We start from the raw sequence: 23,661 nt of genomic DNA, 5'->3' as shown, positions 1-23,661 counted from the left end.
TACTTGTTTTTTTCTCGATTTCAACGGTTTGGGTACGAGTAGGTAGGAAGAAATTGCCTTAAGGCATTATATCCGCCCTTATATGGATATGTATATATAGTATTACATAAATAAATAAACATGAATCCTGGACGAGTGATTTTGGTTCAATGGCTGCTCTCAGACAAAAATCCTGAAAAAGTAAATCAAGAGAAAAAATTCCCACCTCGACGCGTAGTGGTAGGCACGTTTGTCTACCAGCTTGACGTACTGGGTTGGTTTCCTGTAGGATCAAAACGAATCATTTTTTTAAGGTGGTCTTTACTAAAACATTTGATTCTCACTGGACTGGAACATGAAGCGTTAGACTGATCACTTAACCTTACAGTAATTGAAGAATAAGATACGCTGCATTTTTATTGAATAATTTAGTTCCCTATGCCCGACCAAGTGCGGATAAGAGTACGATAGTAATTATTAAGATGTTGTACTCTTCAATTTTTTTATACACTTCTAAGAAAATAATATTGATTAATGAATATTTAACAAAATATTTAACACTCTGAAGTCGAAATGTGGACACTTACCCTAAGCATTTCAAAAAAGATCGAAGCCTTTAAATTTTGGTGCCACAAGAGGGTATTAAAAATCCTGGGTAAACAGAGTACGAAACGATGACGTTCTCTGACGGATGGAAAAAGATAAAGAGGTACTGAAGACCGTAAGGAAAAAAAAAGCTAAAAGTATAAGATTTTACAAGTCATTCTACAGATTGAAGGAAGACGCAGTGCAGGTAGAAGGCGCATCTCTTGGCTAAAGAACTTGGGTGACGGGTTTTATTGCAGTGCTAAGTCCTTGTTTTTATTTTATTTTATTTGTTGGGGATATCAACAGTAATACATGTAACAAAAATACAACAAATAAAATATACAAAGAATAAAACCAATGACAAATATCCACAGAAATACATTAAATACACGTACAATACATACTAGTGTGTTTGTGTGAGTGTAAGTGAGTGAGAGGGTGGGTGTTATATTGGAATGAGGGTGGACATGTGTGTAAATATTGCACAAGTGTCAAGTGTCGAAAATACAAATATATTTAAAATATTAAGAATTAGTGATAAAATATAATATATTAAAATAAAATAAGATAAGATAAAATAAGACTTTATTATTGAAACTAAGTATACGACAAAAAAGTATGTTTAAGGACGCGCATTTTAAATGTTATTTTTATTTTTTATTGTTTAAGACAGATGTCAGCAAAGTAAGAATTGCCACGACGATATCCAACCTCCATCAGGGGGAGAAATAATAAAAAGAAGAATGGCGATTATCTCAGTTTGAGCTTTTTTGACATGCATCATTTTGCCGTAAGACGGGCGATGCGCTTTAAAATATATTTTATCCAATCCTCGTTTACAAAAATTTGAGCAAACTTAAAATATTGTTGAGTTAATCAACCGGTAAGAAGAAATACTTTTAAAAAATATATTTTCATGAAATTATTCAGTTAGATGAATCTCGCCGCTTCAATAACAGTACAGAAATCGACAATTGGAAAAATTGAAGAAAATTCCTTATACTTTTAACAAATATTACAAAACAAAATTGTAACTACCGCTATCCGCTATTAATTTTTAAACAACTTTCATTGATGTTTTTCTTTTTCTTTCTCTTTTTTATACTTTCATAATTAACCTTACATACAATTGCTTTATAATATGGAAACTTCACTGGTCCATTAGAATTAAGTCTAATTGTGTAAAATATAAAACTTTGTAACTGAACTGTATGTTCCCTGAATAAAAGAAAATAAAAAAATTAAAAATAAAAATAAAAAAAAATTATAGACTTTTCATCAATTAAAAAAGAGGGAATAAGTAAAAAAGTTAGAAAAAATACATCAAAACCCTTAGCCCGGTTGAAAATTTTTTTTTGGTTTTTTTTTTTCTTACTAGTAAGAATCGAACCCGGTACACCAGTTTCACAGAAGAGAAAGATTCAGGGGGGGTTGATGAAGGGAAAACTATTTTAAACTATAGTGCTTTAATTTTTTAATCCGAATAAAATATTAAATTACGCAGAAAGCAAAGCTTGCGAAAAAATATTTCAATTTTATATTTTAGCGAATAAAGCCTGCTAAATTTTACCCTAGCAAAAGTTAAAATTTGTGATTAAATAGCTTCAGAATAAATTATGGGCTCTCCGTTTAAATACGAAATCTATATCAAATATTAAAACATTTCAATTTAAACAAAATGTTGAGTTTGTCCAAATTTTTGGAGACAAGGAGTGAATTACCTTTCTAGGAAGCTGTTAATATTAACATATTACAAAACAAATCATATAGAAGTCAAGGCATCTACAAAGCTTATAACCTGTCTACACATTATTTTCATTTTCATTTTCATTTATTTTTGCACCACTACAGGCCAGTAGGCCCAATTACAGTGGTGAATTACATCACAGAACACCCAGGCTTGAGAAAAATTCATTTTGATTTTTGTGTTCTCACCGGGAATCGAACCCGGAACCTTCCGAGCGTGAGTCAAGCGTCTTGACCACTACACCACGGAGGCCGCCATTATGTAATATTTACCATTTTGCCTACGTTAAAGGTCTGTACATGATCTAGGTTTCAGCTCTTTTACTTCACAAAAGTCCAAATATGGAAGAGTTGAGGAAATGTGGGTGTGTAAATATGAGCAGAATGACAACCAACCAATGACAGGCCATAAGCCTTATAAAATAGATAGTAGATCCGGATAGAAGTAAAATGTATTGTCTCATTCGCCTTAACCGATATTGAATCAACTGTTCCACAAATGTATAGTTTATGTTATATTTTTGTTTTTTGTCGGCCTCGTAGTGTAATGGTCATCGCGTTAGCCTGCCATGCAAGAGGTCTCGGGTTCGATTCCTGACATGGTTGATGTGAAATATTTATTTATATGGGTGTTCTCACACTAGAATATTTCTTAGTCCCTGGTCTGGTACCTAAAGCATAAGACTGATCATCTTACCTTCATGTTACAAAAAATATCAAGATACACTGCGATTGGTGTGCCAATGCAGTGTCCTATGCACCGTTAGGTGTGGAAAGGGAACGATGATGATGATTTTATTGTGCGTTTTTTAATGCAAATATTATTATAAATACGCAGTGTGAAAAACGGTCTGAGCATTTTGTTAATTATCTCTGTAAAAATAATATTTTTGTAAAATATGTTGTAAAGTGTCCTCAGCACGGGTAACTCCAGTGAGGTCGCATTATTTTTATTAATAATCTTTGTTTATAATGTGGGAAAAATGAATAAATAATAAATGCCTAGACTTCCATATTCCCTTCTCTAAAATGTTTTTCCTCTCAGTTAAATTTATTAACGTTATAAATTTTGTATGATTTCTGTAGCATTTATGATATTCTTTCATTACATGATTAAAATAACGATTATAAAATTATAATAATCAACTTAAACACTACTCAAAATTGATGGTTTGTGACATTTAATATTTTTAAAACAGGGGCTTCAATTATAGAATTAGGCTTTCGGGTTTGATAGCCAAATAGACCGATTAAACTTTTCCTATCTGGAGTTTGTTAAACGCAATAATTTTTCACCCTGGAGAGTGCCCTCCAATCTGACACAAGGGGTTGAGTTATTTTACTTTAATTTCAGAACTTGACTCTAATGACTGAATTAAAACTTGGAATCGCGCTGAAAAGTATCCCAGAAATTTCCTTTTGTCGGGACAGATAAAAGGAACGTGTATTCATCCTGGAAATAACTTTATATTCTGCATAGTAATTAAGTTATTTAAATTAAAATCGTTTAAAATGCCATTAAACATATTTATTTATCATTGTGAGCATTGTTAATTGTTATAAGATTTTTGAAGAAAAAAAAAACTGAAACACAATTGTAAACCCACATGCATATGCATGTGCTTATTAAAATGCATGTCATGATAGTTTTATATTTTGTACAACAACTATGGTGAAGGTGTATAGTGGGTTTTGCATGTTGGTTTGCATGTTGGTTTAATTGGTGTCCTGACGAAGAGACGAGTACGTCTCGAAACCGGTAGACATAGAAAAGTCAGGTAGTAGTTATTTACAAATATTTAATAACATTTAGTAAAATGTTTGACCACAAAGTTAATGCTTTAAATATTAATAATATTAATTATAGTTTGTAAGAAAAGCATATGAATGTATAAATAAATAATTATGGTGAAAATGAACGGTAACGTGAGACGAGGGTGACCAAAGAAGACGTGGCATGATCAGAATCTTAATTCTGGTCATGTCAAAAGCAGACAGAACCAAAGGACATGTATGACAAGATGTATGAATGTGGAAGAAGCTAGGTATAAATACCAGAATATACGTTTGTGGCGATCCATTCGCTTTGCCTACCCCTACGGGGAAATGACGTAGTAGTAGAAGTAGTAATAATCTAATACGTTTTCTCTTTATCGAGAATAATGAGATCATACTCGTTTAATGATATTTGGCAAAGTGATATTGAAATATTTTATCATAGAATTCAATTCAAACTACAAAGGTTTTCTTTCGACCCAATAAAGCTTAGCCGAAATCAAGTGAGGGTTATCACTGGAGCCCGCCCAGGGCACTGCAGATTGAATTAAAACCTTGAGAGAATGAACCTTTCTGAAACTTTTATATGATCTGCAGTGCGTATGAGAAAACACTTTTTCATGTTTTATTTGAATGTGACGCTTTATATTATAAAATAAGCCGCACCCTCGGGGGACCACTGGTTAAACCTGAGGGTGTAAAAGACCTCGCCCCCTACATTTTTTTTTTACAATACATATATTTCACATTTATTGAGACACAAATCCCAACTTCGTGAAACCACAATCCTGTGCTGAGTTGAGAAGAATATATTATTCATAAACCTTTAAAAACATGTCGCCTTACATATTATCACATTATATCACTTCTTCACAATATTTAAAAAAATTCCACTTCGTCTGTTTATCTGAAAGAGCTCTTCCAACCTCTATCACAACACGAACTATCTTTTCGTTCTAGTGACAAGAACACCCATTTAATACCCTTTCATCGCTCTAATTTTCTTGCCTTCTCTTTCACAATAGTTTTATTTCATTTATGGGAAGATTACGAAATGTAATAGATTTAAAAAGTAGTGTTATTATATATAAAACAATAATATGTCCACACATAAATTACTGTTCTTCTATTCTTTTTTTATGTAATGAAGGAGAAATTCAAAATATACAAATTCTTCAAAATAAGGCAATGAGGATTATACTATAAAAAATTATATATTCTAATGTGGAAAGAATGCACAAAGAAATTGGCTTGCAACAAATTAAATATAATGTGGCAATTTTTATACATAAAATAATTAAGGGGATGAATAAAATTAAAACAATAATAAAATTTAACCAACAATGTCATACATATGAAACAAGGGGTAAAAAAAAGATAAGATTACCAATGAGGAAAAAAACAGAATCTCAAAACTCATTGTACAAGGGATTGAAGCTGTACAATGAGTTACCTGAAGAAATAAAAGAAATAGATAAAATTGAAATATTTAAAATTAATTTGAAAAAATATGTAATTGAGAAATTTTGATAAAAAAATTGTAATATTTTTAAAAGTTTATATTAGTTCTTAAAATGCTATGAACTAACTTAATAAAGCATAAATAAATAATAAATAAATAGTAGCTGCTCGATTATGGAATAATCTGCCTACTGATGTTAGAGTCGTTCCTTCTTTATTTACATTTAAGTCAAGATTGAAATGTCACTATCTAAATACATATGTAATTTGTTCTTCTATCTTTCTTCTTTCCTTCTGATCCCCTTTCCTCTCTTCATAGTATAGTGTTAACTTTTTGTGTATTTTTATTTTCTTAATATTGGTTTTTAATTTTTGGATAAAATTGTAAGATTCAATATGTCCATGTACTTGTAATTTTCTCAAACTGAACGGTTTGGGTAGGTATGAAAAAATTGCTTTAAGGCAATATGCCCGCCCTTGCATGTATAAAAAGGGTTAAATAAATATTATACAGAACAATAATATCATTAAAAAATACTTGGCATATAAACTTATAAAACAACAAACAATTTAAGTACATGAAAAAATAAAATTTCAATTAACCAAATAAAATTTCTGAAAGACCATAAATAAGTATTAATGGATCTAGATCTAGAGGATGAGATTAAGCAAAAAAAAAACACTTGGCCTTCACACAGTAGCCAGGTTCTTTAAAGACCTGGGCTTGGAGGACGAGAATTAATTAACGATGACTCGTTGCAATAGATCTACAAACATCCTCAGGCCAAGCCAACCATATCGCCTTCACTTGATGACAGTTGTCGCCGGAGTTTGCTGCGTCCGTTCTTTTATTACTTCATTTCCTACAAGGTCAAACCACCGCACACCCGTAATTCTTCAGAGACATCTATTCTCGAAACTCAGCATTGTGGTCTTTTGGGCTTTAGTGAGGTGTACGATTTGCATCCATAGAGGAGAATTGGTTACAATATAATGTTAACAAATTACAAAAGAGGGAAATCATTTTTGAGAAAGAAATCTGGAAGTCTAGGCATTTACAGAGCTCTTGACCAGTCGTTGGTTGGTTTAAGTGGCCAATTTACACACCGTGTAACATTTACCATGTTTAAACATCCATATTTCTTCAATTATTCTATTGTTTTTTTTGAAGACTATTAATATAATAGTAAATAAAGACGAATAATACCCGTATGCAGAGACAAAACTTAAGGTGAGGAAAGTACATTCTAATTTCAAATGCTGAGAATAACCCGAAGGTGAAGGCAATAGAAGGTACTTTCCTCACCTTTAGGTTTGTCTCTGCATACGGGTATAAGTCACTAAAGGACATTATGATACATAATTAGAGAGAAAGAGTCTAAAACTGGTAATCCCAGCATGAAAAAGATCCACCTCTCTCGGTAGGCTGTTCAACAGACCAAACATTCTTCCCACAGGCATCAACAATGGTAAGTTTGTCCTGCATTCTGGAAGAACAAATGGTCTGTGTTGCCTAGCTCTTAAATAGTTGCTCAGTTTTATGCGATCAAAAATGGTGGGAAGTAATGACCTGGGCCTCGATTATGATGGGAAGATAAAGACGTCATACTTTCACTTCGATGGTGTAGTTGAACATAAATTCTCTCTAGCGATTACAAAGATACACCACCAATCCCCCACCTTCAAGTTTTGGAAAGGTACATTGATACGAAACAAGGGGAAGCGTACGTCACGGTACTCATATCTCCGCATTGACCCCCAACCGACTACTAAGATACAAAACCAATCCCCCACCATCAAGTTTTGATGTAAGTACATCGGTTTATACCGACGGGTCTAGAACCCCTCAATACGTTTATCTACGCATTAAAAGTGTCAAAAATTTTGTTTTACCGAGAATTTTTTTTTAAGTGAACTTAAATTTTAAATCGTTTTGAGGTTGGCACTTTATTTCTCAAAAGCCTATTCAAAATATAAAAGAGAAATATGTCTATTTTAAAGTCGAATTATATTTTGACATAACTGTCAGTTTCTAAAAACGAGTAGCTAGATGCGAAAAATAATGTCGGTAGATTCTGCTCTATTAACAAATAAGAGTATATAGGCGTAAGAAAGTTGTCACTATAAGAAAAATAATTAGTTATTATATTTTTTCCGTCTGTTTTACTATCTTCCGGAGAGAACGTATTGAGACGTTAAAGGAGCCAGCTTTGTAGTCGCTCGGTAGATAAATACAGACTATCGTTGAGCAAATTTTGACAAGTGTCAAAAGTTTTTCAAAAATCATGTTCAAGCAAGCATTTTTTGCTTGAATTGGAATTAATTTGAGTTTATTATTGCTTTGAAGATGGGACTTTCTATCACAGAAGCCTATATAAAATATAAATGGGAACTATTTGAAATGTTTATGAAGTAAGGATCGCGGACCTATTTTTGCGGTCATTCATTGGTTCGTTTTGATCATATGATGTCGATATGGCAAGTAGGTAGAACATACCGAGAAAGGTACCGATAGAAAGATACAGAAGTTAGGTATACTGTCTCGATATAGACTATTTCCTAGTAATAAATTATACCTAGAGAGTGGACTCCTTTGTTTTAGAAAATTATACGCACTTCAGTGCCGCAAAATGTTTACTTGAATAGGGAATTGTTAAGTTATAATTTTAATTGTTTTGGTAATAGATCCGAAAGTGCAATGTCAGTTCCAGGATGGAGAACTTAGTTTGCACAGAAGCATTCCTTACATATTGGTCCAACATCCTTCAATCTTCTAACAAAGGAACTACAAAACATTAAATCACTGGTATGGTTTATAGTAGGTTTAAGGTCATGGATTAGCATGGAAGGAACAGATAGATACATTCTTTAAAAATAAAAATAAATATTTAAATTAAAAATAAATACATAGTGCAAATAAATCATGTTTTCGTAATATCAGCATATTATCAGCAGGTTTTTCTTTACTATTTCTTTTCTTTTCATGGTCATGACATGCCATATTTATATGCTATAAACTTTTTGATATTTAAAAAAAATGGCCCACGCTCAGAAGCTCAAGTCTTTGAGAGCATTTTTCCCAATTTGTGTTATAGTTTAATTTTAAGATGTATTATTCGAAAATGTATTTTTGAAATTATATTTCCATGTAAATAATAAATCTATGGAAAAATAAACAAATAAAAAAAAATACAGATGAAGATAGCGTTCATAATTGAACGTAGTTTTGAAGAAAGCAGCCAGTATACAATTTTGAAAAAAATAGATTTTGGTATAATCGGATGCAATAAGGTCTATTCTATGTTCTGCTAAAAACTGCCAGGTCGCTTTCGTACAAAAAACTGTTATAATCACTTTTTGAAAATAGTATCGATCACAAAATTGGCATTTCTCAATTTACAGAGAACACCTACAGCACTAGAATAATGTTACGGTTTTTTAAAAATCATAAAAATATTAATACCATCAAAACTCTTTGTTGCTCACTAGTTCGACCCCATCTAGAATACGCTTCTCCTATTTGGTCTCAATTCTACAGGACTCATATTAACCATATCGAGTCTGTCCAACACCGTTTTCTAATAAAAGAGGCATGGTTGCTCGGATTACAAAGGGGTAATTATTTTTATTTTGAAATAGAGCAATGACTTAATCTGTCTTCATTGGAGAGGCGTGGAACTAAGATGGACCTTATATGCATTTTCAAAATACTTAATGCTTTAAGTGATGTCCCATCTTTGTCGCAATCAATTTCTTTTCATGTTCGCAACCGTGTCACCAGAAGTCAAAATCTGCTATTTATAAAATCTTCTAAGAGCAACTTTGGTTTTTATGCCCCAATGTCCAGAATGTGTAGATTAGTCAATTCATCACACGACTTGGAATTTTTTGGGATAGATCTTCCGGCTTTTCGTAGATCTCTTCGCGACTAAACAGTGTGGGACGAAGTTGGATTGACATGGTTTAGCTCAAAGTTTTTGATCTTTCGTTTTTTTGAATATATTGTATACTATTATTGTTTTGCACTTGTTTGTCTTTGCTTAATAGTTTTATGTTCTTTTTGTTTAGTTTCTTGCATTTATGTTTCTTCATGTAACTGTTGTAATTGGCTTAGGCCGTATGTATATAATAAATAAATAATAAATAGATAAAAACAGGTCAAATACATAATTAGATTCTTGTTCGTAACATAAAAAAACTAATGTAATCATTGTTTATCATTTGCCAAAAGTCTAAAACATTCCAATTGTTGTGTAGATTTGATTATTCACCCTTTTCACAAAAGTGCTTTTATCTCAGTTTCACGTTTCTATGGCTGGCTGCTTTCTAATTAACTACGTTCAATTGAGGCCTTGTTATGTTTGTTTTTTTTTAGTCAATCTCACGTGAATATAATATGCATAACGCCAATATTCATACATGGGTGCGATCCTGACACCTTTCTAGTTTTAACTCAAAACACCAATCTTCCGAGTTTTGAGAGAGCAAATTTGAGGAGAATGTCAGATTCGGTTAGGTTGGGTAAGGTGGTTCAATTTCACCACTAACATTGAACTCCGAGAACAGCAGCAGCCTCCACTCTCCTTCTCTCACTTTCAGGCATTTTCATCGGGGAGTGAACAAAATGGAATAAATGTGTATGACGCGGCATAATAACTCAGTAAACAGATTGTTCCATTTGATCGATGTCCAACTTCTGTTCCTGACATCTGTACTTGATTACTAGAGCTAATCATAATATCGTTATTCGTTAGGACAGATGGCTGAGTCCTTTATTAAATTCCCAGGCGGACGCAGAAAGAGCGCTAAAAAATACGTAATTGCTTAAGGGCGTGATCCACTATGCCGGTGAATGAATTTGAAATTCACGTTTTTGAGCTCTAAGTTCTTAGATTTTTGCGGCCGTTTATTTTTTTTATTTGATAATCTTCATTTTGCGTAAAAAGCATAGAAATAAAAATAGAACAATCAATGATAATAAAAATAATATTTGGCTGATTTTACAGCGCCATTTTTGTGAAAAATCACCTCAAGGGCGCTTTAAAACTGAGCCCTTGCCCCAAATAACGTTGTATCCAACAATATTCTAGTTTTGAGAAAAATAGAAAAAATTAAACCAGTTCCCTTTAAAACATTTATATTTTAAAAATACTAAAAATATAATTCTTAACAATTTAAAAATAAAAGTTGTGAAGAAAAGCAATTAAATAAAAATTATTGTAAAAAAACAATGTGAATTGGTGGAAAAATGTTGTATATGAAAATTTCACTTATAACATTATTCCGCAAAATGTTTTTTTGTTATTCTGCTTGACTCAATAGAGGCTTATAAAAAGCAGCATGTTCATTTAACATAAATTCACACATGTTTAAGCTTATTTGACTTTATATGTATCGGATTTGAGTGCATTGGGGTGAATTCCAAACTTCTAAACTGAATAAATTTTTTCCAAATGGTAGCCAATCTTCCCCATCCCCCATGAAAAGATGGTAGAAGGCTGTAGGAGGTCCATAACTCCAATTCATTGTGGGAGGTTTGAGCTCTGGTTGTGGTGGCATCATCAGCAGAGAGCTAAAGCCAAATGGCATCAGTAATCTTCAATCTTTGTTTGACGTCATAATATTATTATTGTCATACGATCAACAGAACTGTCAAATCGTATATTACATTATTCCACAAACCTGTTTCGGTGGGTTAATTGCAGGCTTGATAATATTTAGGTATTTTGGCTTTGACATCTCTTCAGTTTAAAGCATTAAATGTCCGTTTTTTCCGTCTATTTCCATTAATTAATCCTAGCTCTGTAATACTGACAGACGGCGGCGCCATTTTGTTAAACAACATACTACGTTATTCCACAAATCAATAACTTTAAAACGTTGCTACGTGCCTAAGTAATTTTAGTTTGTCATAGTTATTATCTTAAAAGATATTTAATAACATACCTAGCATTATTCCATCAATAACTCAAAACTTGTATTTTTGTTGGATACAACATTATTTGGGGCAAGGGCTCAATTGAACATGCAGAAAGCAGCCGGTTCACAATTTCGAAGAATTGAGATATTGGTTTTATCGGGTGCTGTAAGATCAATTCTATGTTTTGCTAAAAACAGCTAGACTGCTTTTATACTATAACGAGCATTTTGGAGCGCTGTGAACGCTAGGGTCACGTGGTACTAGTTATCGTGCCGGCAGCGCCCCCAAGTGGCGACGAAGGGAAGTCACGAAGAATGTCACGTGGTAGACACCTTTACCAGGAGCATTCGCATTGTGAATTTATTCTGCAACAGAAAGGAATAGAGTTCCAATCCTTCTCTACAATAATAATTTCATAATAATAAAATACTAAATTATACCTCTAACAATATAAAAAACAGTAAAAATCACCTTCTGAAAATAGTGTCGATCACAAAAACAGCATTTTTCTTTTTGCAAAAAACACCCACAGCACCAGAAAAATCTTACGGTACTTTAAAAATCATTAAAACTGGTCAAATAAATGATTTGATTCTTAATTAAATTTATTTCAACAGAGAGGGAAAACATTTTTGAGAAGGGAATATAGAAGTCTGGGCGCTCTTTTACTTCACAAAAGTCAACAGATGGAAGAGTTGAGGAAATGTGAATGTTCAAACATGGGCAGAATGGTGAATGTTACACAGTGTGTAAAGTGCCCACTTAAACCAGCAATGACAGGTCATAAGCCCTGTAAATGCCTAGACTTCCACATTCCCTTCTCAAAAATGTTTTCCTTCTCTATTGAAATAAATGTAAATATGAATAACTCCCTAGGGAATAAATCCAGACAGTCTGCAAGCATTTGGACATACTCAAACATTTTTGGATTTGATTCTTGTTTGTAATGTAAAAACCTAATGTCGTTTATTATTTTTCAAAGTCAGAAACATTTCTACTGTTGTGTGGATTTGATTATTCACTCGTTTCTTAAAGGCGCTATTACCTGAGTTTCTGTTTTCTATGGCTGGCTGCTTTCTGCATAACTACAATCAATAAAACTTACATTCTAACTTAGTTAAAATGAAAAATTATATTTTCTGTTTTAAAATTGAAGATACATAAACTAAAGAATAACATTTGGTTGATTTATACAGCTCCATTTTTGTGAAAATCACTACAAAAGCGCTTTACAATTGTATACTTTAACTTACATTGTAACTAAACTAATACGACGTATTATATTTTTTGATTTAAAATTAATGGAATGATAATCTTAAGAAATTAGATTTTAGTTGGGATCTGAACTGACTGGGACTGTCGATGATTCGTAAGTTTGAAGGCAATTGATTCCAAGCAGAGGGGCTGGCAACGGCAAAAGCTCGATCTCCGAATGTAGTGTTTGAATAAATGAATTTTTAGACTAGACGCGAGACGAGATACATAGGCATTCACCAGAGCTTTAGTTGCGTCTGTAGAAATATTTTTTTGTACGGATTTAACTTGTCGAACGTCAAAGGAGAAACCAGAATTTACCGTTTTAAGGTACATACGTACATTTAAATTAAGGTTGTAACTTGCCAAAAAAGAGTCAAACTCTCGTGTTTGACAAGTGTTTAAAATAATATAAACACAGAAACAATACTGTCTAACAAATAAAAATAATAAGTAGATGATAATAAGTATATGAGCTAAATACATATTTTAAAAATACGAGTAGGTACCTATTAACACTTTTGAAAATGACAAAAAAACTAAATTAATTTATAAACTCAGACTTATACATAACATAATATGCGTATATACCTAATTTTATAATACAAACGTTACATATATACTTCCATGCATTTAATGTTAACTGTGGAAAGAAACTTTTTATTAATTTATATTGTTCTTAAATTTTTGGTATTTTTTTTCTTGCCGTAGATTTTGTTGTAAATTATTCAAATGGTTTGGTCATGTAGAACGTATGGACGACAAAAAAATGGCAAAACAAGTAAATATGGTAAAAATGAACGATAACGTGAGACAAAAATGACCATGGAAGACGTGGCGTGATCAGATAAACCAAAATCTTAAGTCCGGTCATGTCAAAAGCTGACAGAACCGAAGGGCATGTCTGACAAGATGTATGAATGAGGAAGAAATTAGGAATATATGCCAGGATAGACGTGTTATTATTATTATGGATAGCTTATATAGCGCCATTTTCGTAATAAAATACCTCAAGGGCGCTTAACGTAGTGATTCTATTGTTAAATTAATTTAATTGAAGCTTTTAAATTTGTAATTTAATTAAAATAATTTATTTTGTTGTCACGTGCTACGGATTTATTCAAATGATTTAGAGAACAAGTGGGTTTTAAGTTTTTTCCGAAACATAACTTCACTATTACAGCCTCGCACCTCTGCTGGGAGAGCATTCCATGCCATAGGGTCTGTGACCGCAAATGCGCGTTCACTAAATTTAGCGCGCTGTTTGCGTAGAGATATAATAACTTTTCCTCTCGCCGTAGACGTAGCTGATCTAAGCGTGAGACGCCTGTCAGCTAGTTCATCTGGAATGCACAGTTCCCTTAGATATTCCGGAGCAGAGTTGTGCAGTGACTTATACGTAAGCCAACAGAGTTTGTATTCGACCCTCTGTGGAAAACGTAGCCAGTGTAGTTCCCGAAGTAGTGGAGTGATATGACTGAACTTAGAGATTTCGAAAATAAGTCTCGCTGCGGCATTCAATACAGATTGTCGGCGAGTCATTGTGTGTAGTGGTCCATTCTCTCTGCCTGCCCCTATGGGGAAATGGCGTACTGGTAGTAGTAGTATTAGTAGTAGTTATTAAAAAAATTTCTTCATATATACGTATAGTGATGTTTGCCCGTTGTAGTTTTTATTCTCCGCAGAACAAAGCACCCTGGTCTTAATCTTTTCTCATTACGGTCTGATGAAAGGCTCTCCGTATGCCTCCAAAGCATACAACACTTTCCGTAAATATTCTCCACTCTTAAAACATTAAACTTTCTAAAAAGCTCGTAGTTAAGAATAAGGGTGGTTTACGTATTATTATTATAACGATTCTTTTTTGTAAAACATTTAGGGGTCTCTAAGATGAGCGTTGAAAGAAAAAAAGTTTTTCTTTATTACACTGCCGTGTGTCGTTCGTATTATTTTCCGACGTTTCCGATCGCATCACAGCGTTCATCATCTAGGACATCGAGGTTAATGTTATTTGTAAAATACTTGTAGATGTGTAACATAAAGTAATAAGGATTTGTAACGTGTCGCTGTCGTTGCTGTCTACAGCTTGTCAATTTGAAATTTAAAGTGCTTTACAATCTACGTTTTTATGTGAAATTACATTCGAAACGATAATCTTAAGGATCCCAAAAAGTTACCTAACTCGATTGATAAAAGAGGCGATCGAGGTCTACAAACATCCCGATAGCATAAACAAAGATTATGGGATGCATTTAAAATCTTCCTGGTACCCGGTGAACAAGAAATGTTATTTATATTACGCAGAGAAAATCTTACTAAACTCAATTTCATTTCTACCCATAACCAATTATATCAAAATATTTTTACCCAATACTACGGCATGTCAAATTGCAGTTCCACTCTCTGGTGTCATTTCAGTTAAGTGGGTTATTGCCTTAAATTTGAGTGAAGTAGGGTGTTTTATTATTGAATTGAGCATTATATTTTGAGATAAATAACATTTTAGAGAAAAAAACATTTTCTTTTGTCTATTAAAAAATGTTAAATACAACTTTTTACAATATATACAGGTACAATGAAATAAAATACAATGAAAGATCATAAAATCCATGACAAAAAATCAAATAATAATTACTAAATCAAGATAAGATCCTGGTATACTTAAGTGATTATTTAAATCTAGAAAAACTTACACCAAAAAAGTCCAGATCTTGTCTCGAGTTGACAACGCGAAACAAATTATGTGTACTCTTTTCTAGATAAGAAATTATTAGATTAATAGTGGATTTGTTCAAGTAGGGTTAATATAACAATGTTTGAGTATGTCCAAATGCTTGCAGAACAGCTGGATTTCCTATCTAAGGAGTTATTCATATTTAAACTTATTGCAACAGAGGGGTAAAACATTTTTGAGAAGGAAACATAGAAGTCCAGGCATCTACAGGGTTTATGATCTGTCATTGGCTGGTTTAAGTGGTGACTTCTCACACTGTGTAACATTTACCATACTGCCAATATTTCAGCATCCATATTCCTTCATTCCCTCTATTTTTTTTAGTTTAAATGATAGGTCATAAGCCCTGTAGATGCCATGACTTTTCTATTCCCTTCCCTAAACTGTTATTAATCTATATCGTATTGTGTTAATAATTGCAGCTTACTTAGGGGTTGAATCCACTTGCTGGTCGCAAAAATTTGTACAAATTCAAAATACTGTTTACTGGTTAAGTTATCATACATATTCATACCTGATGGTGCATAGGAAACTGCATATTGGTACACTGAATGCAGCGTATTTTGATCGTTCATAACGTGCAGGCGAGGTGACCAGTATTTTTATATTTTGCCAATGACGGAAATTAAAATAAATTAGAAGTACTTTGAAACACAGACAGGAAAGTACTACTTAAGAAAGACAGTTTTAATAAAACAGGAAAAATGGGAGAATAATTCAATTGGATACCAATAAAAAAAGATGGAAAAATAATATGCTTGTTTTTATATTTATTTTTTTTTACAATCGAACGCCTTTTTTACTTCACCAATAAGATAGTGTTAAATAAAATAAATCGTAAATATGTTATTCATCTAATCACTTTAATTTACATATAAGTTACTACTTAAAGAAAATTGGAATACTTCCTTATTTTTTCGACCAATTAGCACTTCCACCCTCTAATGGGAGAACTTGAGACTGGCAATATAAGTTGAAGTGTACTTAGTATTTTTAATTAAATAATATCATTACAATGGAATTCAATCAATAACGAGGAACTTCAGACCTACGGGAAATTGGATGCAAAAAAAGTTAAAGTTAGAGCATTAAATAGTACGGTGAAATTTCTCTAAAATGGACGAAAAAAAAAAAAAAATATTTTAATAAAAACGCACTACTTCTAATGACGTCACTGGCTCATATGAACCATCCAATGATACAAGAGCTATGAAGGATATTCGGTTTGGTCACCATAAACGTTAAACATTAACCTTTCTAATCATGCTGAAAGTATGCAGTACCATGGAATAAACTCTCTTAAAAATCGAAGAATAATGTTGGACCAGTTATTTTTATTCAAATTAATTAATAACAAAATTGATTCTCCTAACCTACTAGAAAGACTTCCATTCCGTGTGCCATCTAGACCGACAAGACAAAATCTTTTGTTTTACACTGAAAACGCGTCAACAAACTATTTTAAACAATCTACAATACCTAGAATATGCGACCAATATAACAATATATTTACCGAGGCTGATATTTTTTGTGACAATGTATGTAAATTTAGGTCAAAAATTATTGAAATTTTGAGAGAAGCAGACATTTAACATTATTATTTTATAAATATTTTTTCATTTCGTTACTTTTACATTTATTATATTGAACATAATTTAAATTATTGTATTAAGTGTAAACAATTTTTTTGGTGTGTGCATGAGTTTCTTACTCTAATATACAAAGAAATTGGCAACATATGTGTACATACTGTTTGTTTACCTAATAAAATAAATAAATAAACGAATCAATTGGAAAAACTGTCATAGAACGGCTTCTGACGTCACACGCGGAGTTATTTCAGAAATACAAAACTTTAAAAAATCATAGCGCTGATATTACGATATATAAAAATAAAAATAAAAAACATTTGACTTAGTTAAATATTCTGTTAAAAGTTAAAAAATAAATAAAAAAAGACACTGTTCTCGCTCACTGTCAATCAATAATTTAACTTAATGTTATTAAATATTTGTGAATACTTGTAAATACCAACTAACACGGATATCATCATTGATAACTTACCCAACCACCCTACTTCCCAAAAACATTCCGCATTCTATTCAATGTTACATCGTTTAATAAATGTTTCTCTTTCTAAACTTAACTTCGAAAATGAATTAAATTCAATAAACAAAATTGCTGTTAATAATGAAAATACAATTATTTCAATTAATACTCCTTTAAATGGAAAACTAAAGAAAAAATCATTCAAACGATTTTTATATTCTGTCAACAGTAATTAAAAAAAAAACTAATAATGATAATAAATGGAGAAAAATTATTTATGTAAATACAATATAAACAAATGTATCCAAATTTTTATCGAATTGATAAATTATTGCTTAAAAATAATGATTAAAATAGTTTACTAAATAATTCAGGTGTTTACCAATTAAATTACAATTCTTGTCCTTCAGTTAACGTTGGAAGAACATCAAGAAATTTTGATATTCGTGTTAAAGAACATATGAGGTGTCTTCACAATAATAGTTTCTCTGAATTCGCAAATCACCTAATCAATTTAAATCATGACTTTAACTCTTAAAAGACTGTGCTGAATAATCCCTTTGCAGCCGGTGGTGTAACACAATGTGACCACAAGCATAAGTCGAGATATTTTGAAATGTAAGCTAAAATACCAAATTATTTACAATGGTATGTGTTAAAAATGATCTTTATTCAAAGATGTTACATAAAAAATATAAAATTAAAGCATATTTATGCAAAATAAAGTTAGAAATTGTGTTCATTCCTTTTAAAATCCCGCCAGCAAGCACTGCCGCCCGCGTCTGGTTGTCGACTGAATTCCGAATTACACTTACAACTGAATTTAGCGGAAATAGATCAACCGGGAGACTAGAAAGTATGCTATGCTAATACAACTCTTATTTGAATGCAAAAAAGAATATCAATTTTTTATTGCAAATAAATACTAGATTTTATTAGAATAAATAAAAACGCTGTTAAAACATATTCTTAGAATAATGTTGAAATAAAACCTAAAAAAATAGCAAAAAAAACTTGTAAGAAATAAAATAATAGTACGTAATACGTGATATAATCAAATCATAATTAAACATACACAAAAATGACAACGTAAACACGTTTTTTAAAACTAGTTACGAACAAATTTTTTGAACACTTTAAATGAAATAACTTTGCACACTTCCTTTGGTACACTTCCACTTATTTGTTTGACCAATTAGCGCTTTCATCCTCTAATGGACATCTTCAGACTGGCGAATATTATACAATGTAAGGATGATTTATAGAAATCAAAATATTATCTTAAGTGTGGAAATGAGTGGAAGTGTACCAAGTATTTTTGATTAATAACTTATATGTAAATGTATGTAAATATTACATCATTACAATGAAATTCCATCAAGAATTGTCAAAAAATAATTTAAATCAGATAAACTGTGAATAAATTGTAGAAACATTTCGGGAACACGGTGTGTTAAATACAGCGTCAGCTCGGTATACTACAAAAAACATCACGCGACTGATGTGTTCTCTGTCCCACAAGTGGTATAATTCTGTATCGTGCTCTTTCGGTATTGTTTTCTCGGTCACTCAAGCTCCGCCCCTAACAAATAGTGTCCTTGTCGGTCTTCTGATATGCTATATTCTCGTGCTCTTTCTTATAAAATTTAATAAACTACTTATAATACTGGCATCTCTTTCGTTTGTTTTAATTTATTTTACAAAATGAAGAAATTGTTTTTTATAGAAAAAGCCCGTGCATTTTTTATAAAAATGTTTCCTTATTTTGGTGTAAAAAAGTCCATATAAGGATTACAAAAAATATGAGTTGGTTATTTAAAAAAATAAGAGAGTTATTAAATGTTTTTTACCCGAGGTAGACATCCGTTACCGCATAGCCACACATGAGTTAATAAAAATACTAGAGTCGAAATCTTACATACAAATAATTAAGGGTTAAAACTAAATAATGTGGAAATATTTGACATTAGGAATGCTTTACAAAATAATGTTCCTTTGATAAATAATTTAACAAACTTCAAATATAGTCCTTTATACGATGTTCCACTGTAATGGTAACCCTATAAAACCTATTAAGTTTATCCCCTCCCTCAATCCCCTCAACTTTTTTCATTAATTCTCAAACAAGAGAATATTTTCGTAAATTTATGTTGTTAATACACTCATCTTTTTATTTTTATTTTTATACCAACTATACTTATTAACACTGTTCCTACCTTTTATTTTTTTATATTGTATTTTTTTTAAATTTATATTGTTTATATACTCATCTTCTTTTTTTTATGCCAAATTTACTTCTAAACACTGTTCTATCTTTTGTTGCTTTATATTGTATTTTTTAAATTTTATGTTGTTTATATACTCAAATTTTATAAAACTTTCATTTATGTAAAAGCCTTGTGGGCGTGAAAAATTAAAAATTAATAATATAAATAATTCAATCAGTGCATGTTTGTCCTAATCAGTGCATGTGCTTATTAAAATGCATGTCGTGGTGGTTTTATATTTTAGTGCAACAACTATGGTGAAGGTGTATAATGGGTTTTAAATGTTGATTTGCATGTTGGTTTAATTGGTGTCCTGACAAAGAGACAGGTACTTCTCGAAACCGGTAGACATAGAAAAGTCGGTAAGTGGTTATTTACAAATATTTAATAACATTTAGTTAAATGATTGACCACAAAGTAAATGCTTACAATATTAGTAAATAATTTAAATCAAATAAATATGTCAGTAGAAAACAATCTACAATACCTGGAATATGCGACCAATGTAACAATATGTTTACCGAGGCTGATATTTTTTGTGACAATGTATGTAAATTTAGGTAAAAAATTATATAAATTTTGAGAGAAGCAGAAATTTAACTTTATTATTATTATTATATACATATTTTTTGATTTCGTTTCTCTTACATTTATTATATTGAACACAATTTAAATTATTGTATTGTGTATACAATTTTTTTGGTGTGTGCATGAGTTTCTTACACTAATATACAAAAAAATGGCAATATATGTGTATATACTGTTTGTTTACCTAATAAAATAAATAAATAAAGGTAAAATAAGGCTGCCATTAAAAAAACCGGATCCGAAAATTGAAAGGTCTTGTAGGAATTTTAACTAACATTTAGGTATCAGAATACATCCTTGTTGAAAGTGGTACAGGGGAGTCGGAGCAATTGAGGCAAACGTAAAAGCCCTTTACTTTGTGGGAATATCCCGGAAAAATGGCCTTTTGTACGGCAAAGGCAATTGCCAATAGCAGTAATGATATTAGTGCAACTCGTTATGGTTTCAGTTACAGCTCAGAACTGCAACAGTTGCAGTTTCAGGAACTATTATCATTACCGCATCGCGCAACTGTTAGAGGTCGGAGTTTCAGGATTAAATCGTTGCGAATGAGATTCCAGAGATAAGTTCGACGTTAGTTTAGACAGGAGAGAATAAAGCTCTGAAAGCTTTTACGGGCAAATTAATATTTACATTCGTTTTCATATGCTATTCTCTTCAACAATATTTGACGTTTTTGAGTTTGTCCAAATTGTTCTGGACAAGGACTGGATTCGCCTCCCTGGGGAGCTTTTAACATTAACATATTACAACAGTGATGAAGAACATTTTAAAGAAGGCAATATAGAAGTCAAGGCGTCTTCAGGGCTTATGACCTGTCATTGGCTGGTTTACACACTGTTGATAAATCCACCTGGTCCATGAAGAAGTATAGAAATTGAAAAAATAAATATTTCGGGCGTTGCCTAGTATGTAGGTGAAATAATTCAATTAGATGAATCTCACTCGCATAAATTAAGGTTTCGGCTCTTTAACTTCACAAACATCAACAGATGAAAGAATTGAAGTAATATAGATGTTCAAATATGGGCAGAATGGTGAATGATACACAGTGTGTAAATTGGCCACTTAAACCAGCCAATGACAGGTCATAAGCCCTGTAGATGCCTAAACTTCTATATTGCCTCCTTTAAATTATTTTCCATCTCTGTTGTAATATGTTAATGCTATTCTCCTTATTAATTCATTTACTTCTACCGAAAATGAATCTTTACTTAAAACCTAATATTTTATTAAAATTAGTCATTGACAATTCTTTGTGGAATTCCATTGTAATGATGTAATAACTTATATTTACATAAAAGTCATTAACAATATTTTGAGTTTGTCCAAATTTTTGTAGACAAGAACTGGATTCAACTCCCTGGGGAGCTGTTTATATTAACATATTACAACAGAGATGATGAACATTTAAGAGAAGGTAACATAGAAGTCTAGGCATCTATAGTAATGTTACACAGTGTGTAAAGTGGCCACTTAAACCAGCCATTGACAAGTCATAAGCCTTGTAGATGCCTAGACTTTTTTATTACCTTCTCTTTAATGTTTTTCATCTCTGTTGTAATATGTCAATTTAAGTTATTAATTTAAAAACACTTAGTACACTTTCACTTATTTATTTGACCAACTAGCGCTTTCACCCTCTAATGGGCATCTTCAGACTTTCTTAAGACCAGTAGAGGGTGAAAGCGCTCATTGGTCAAATAAATAAGTGGAAGTGTACCAAGTACTTTAAAATTAATAACCCATATGTAAATATAAGTTATTACATCATTAAAACTTAATATTTTAATTTAAATGTTGTGCGTTTTACTATCAAAGTATTAAAAAAAACATTTTAATGTTTGTTTCTTATTTATAGTTTTAATTATTAGGTTTGGTATTACCAGTTGGGGCCTTTCTTGTAAAACCAACAGTAAAAAAATTAAATCTTCACAAAATTTGGCTCTTAAATTAATAAATAGATAAGGTAGAATTGATAAGGAAGAGGTACTCAAACTTTTTAAAAAGCAAGGCTGCATGTCCGTAAATGCTATTCTATACCTCAAATTTGTATCAGATACCGATTTGATTGTAATTACCAGAAAAGTTATTAACATATGCATTATACAAGGCTAGCACAACTAGAAGGCTTGTCAGTACCGAGGCTTGTAAACAAGTATAGCCAATGAACACTTCATAATACAATTACTAAAATTTTCAATAAGATTCTTCGCCAGATCTTAGAAAAAAATGTTGACAAAATTTTTAGAAAAAAAATATTAAAGCAAGGATTTATATTGATTATTATTTTATGTTAAAAACAGTAGTCTAATTATTTTTTTGTTAATAAACTCTGAATAAAAAACACGTATGGTTTTAGTTCTTAATAATGTTTTTATTTCTTTTTAAATTTATATAATTTCTCTAACTTTTTTCTTTGTGAAGGAAAAATAACAAACCTGCTGACAAGCCGGTTTCACGGTTGAGTGAGTTTCATTATGTTTTCTTTTGTATTTTATGTTCATGTTTACCTACTTAAATAAAAACAAATACAAAAAAAATTAAAAAAACCACCCAAAAAGGGATTGTGTTTAGTAACAAAACATCCACACTGATTTGCATTTTACTTGGTTTTTAAATATTTTATAATGCCAGAACTAAAGAAAATAAGTTTAAGAAAGAATATTGAATTTGAAGTTCAAATACTTTGCTTTTATTTTATTTACCATCTAAGCTATTCTTAAAACAGTTGCCTAAAAATGTTAAATTTACTATGGTATTTTTACATTAGAATATTACATTTGAATAGGGTTGTGTTCCCGTGGTAAGTATTGTGGACTTGCGGATCGGAGGTTCAAGGTTTGAATTCCACAACTTGATTCTTGTTTTATAACATAAAGTAATTTTAAACTCTCCCCAAAATGTGAGTATTTGAGTTAATCATAAGAAATACAGTATTTCAATATTTCAATCACGTGGATGCGGGGCGAGAAAAAGCGAGGGGGCCCTAGGGCTTCTACGATATAGTGGACTGTATTTTAAATTAAATATTATAAGTGAATATCCTCGATATGCGGTATGCAATGTTAATCAGTCAAAACCCCAACAAATGAAATGGATCAGGAATGGAAGCCACTAACCTGGTTCGTTCTTGATGGAATTGCGGTAGTCCGACTGGTCAATTGCGACCGGCTCCAACACTAGAACAGGCCCCCGATCTGGAGCTGAACACTGGGGGTTAATAAAAACTAAGTCTATGATGCGGCACACGTTGAACGAAATAATATAAACGACACGAGGTCTTGCTGTGGCGGGTT

The 23,661-nt window shown here is 31.7% G+C and overlaps 2 protein-coding genes across 2 annotated transcripts in view; one reads left to right on the top strand and one right to left on the bottom strand.

The window, feature by feature from the left end:
* LOC148273145 (uncharacterized) overlaps positions 1 to 23,661 on the top strand; it is a 301,031-nt gene that overhangs the window by 103,436 nt on the left and 173,934 nt on the right. The window lies entirely within an intron of this gene.
* Positions 1 to 23,661, bottom strand: part of LOC148273165 (uncharacterized) — a 213,515-nt gene that overhangs the window by 154,884 nt on the left and 34,970 nt on the right. The gene's annotated exons all lie outside the window — the stretch shown is intronic.

This window comes from Micrasema longulum, unplaced genomic scaffold, assembly GCF_059751315.1.
Source record: "Micrasema longulum isolate JH-2025_06_02 unplaced genomic scaffold, ASM5975131v1 h1tg002062l, whole genome shotgun sequence".
NCBI classification, from domain to species: domain Eukaryota; kingdom Metazoa; phylum Arthropoda; class Insecta; order Trichoptera; family Brachycentridae; genus Micrasema; species Micrasema longulum.
The sequence above is the reverse complement of the archived record's forward strand: the minus strand, read 5'-3'. Positions and strand labels throughout refer to the sequence as shown.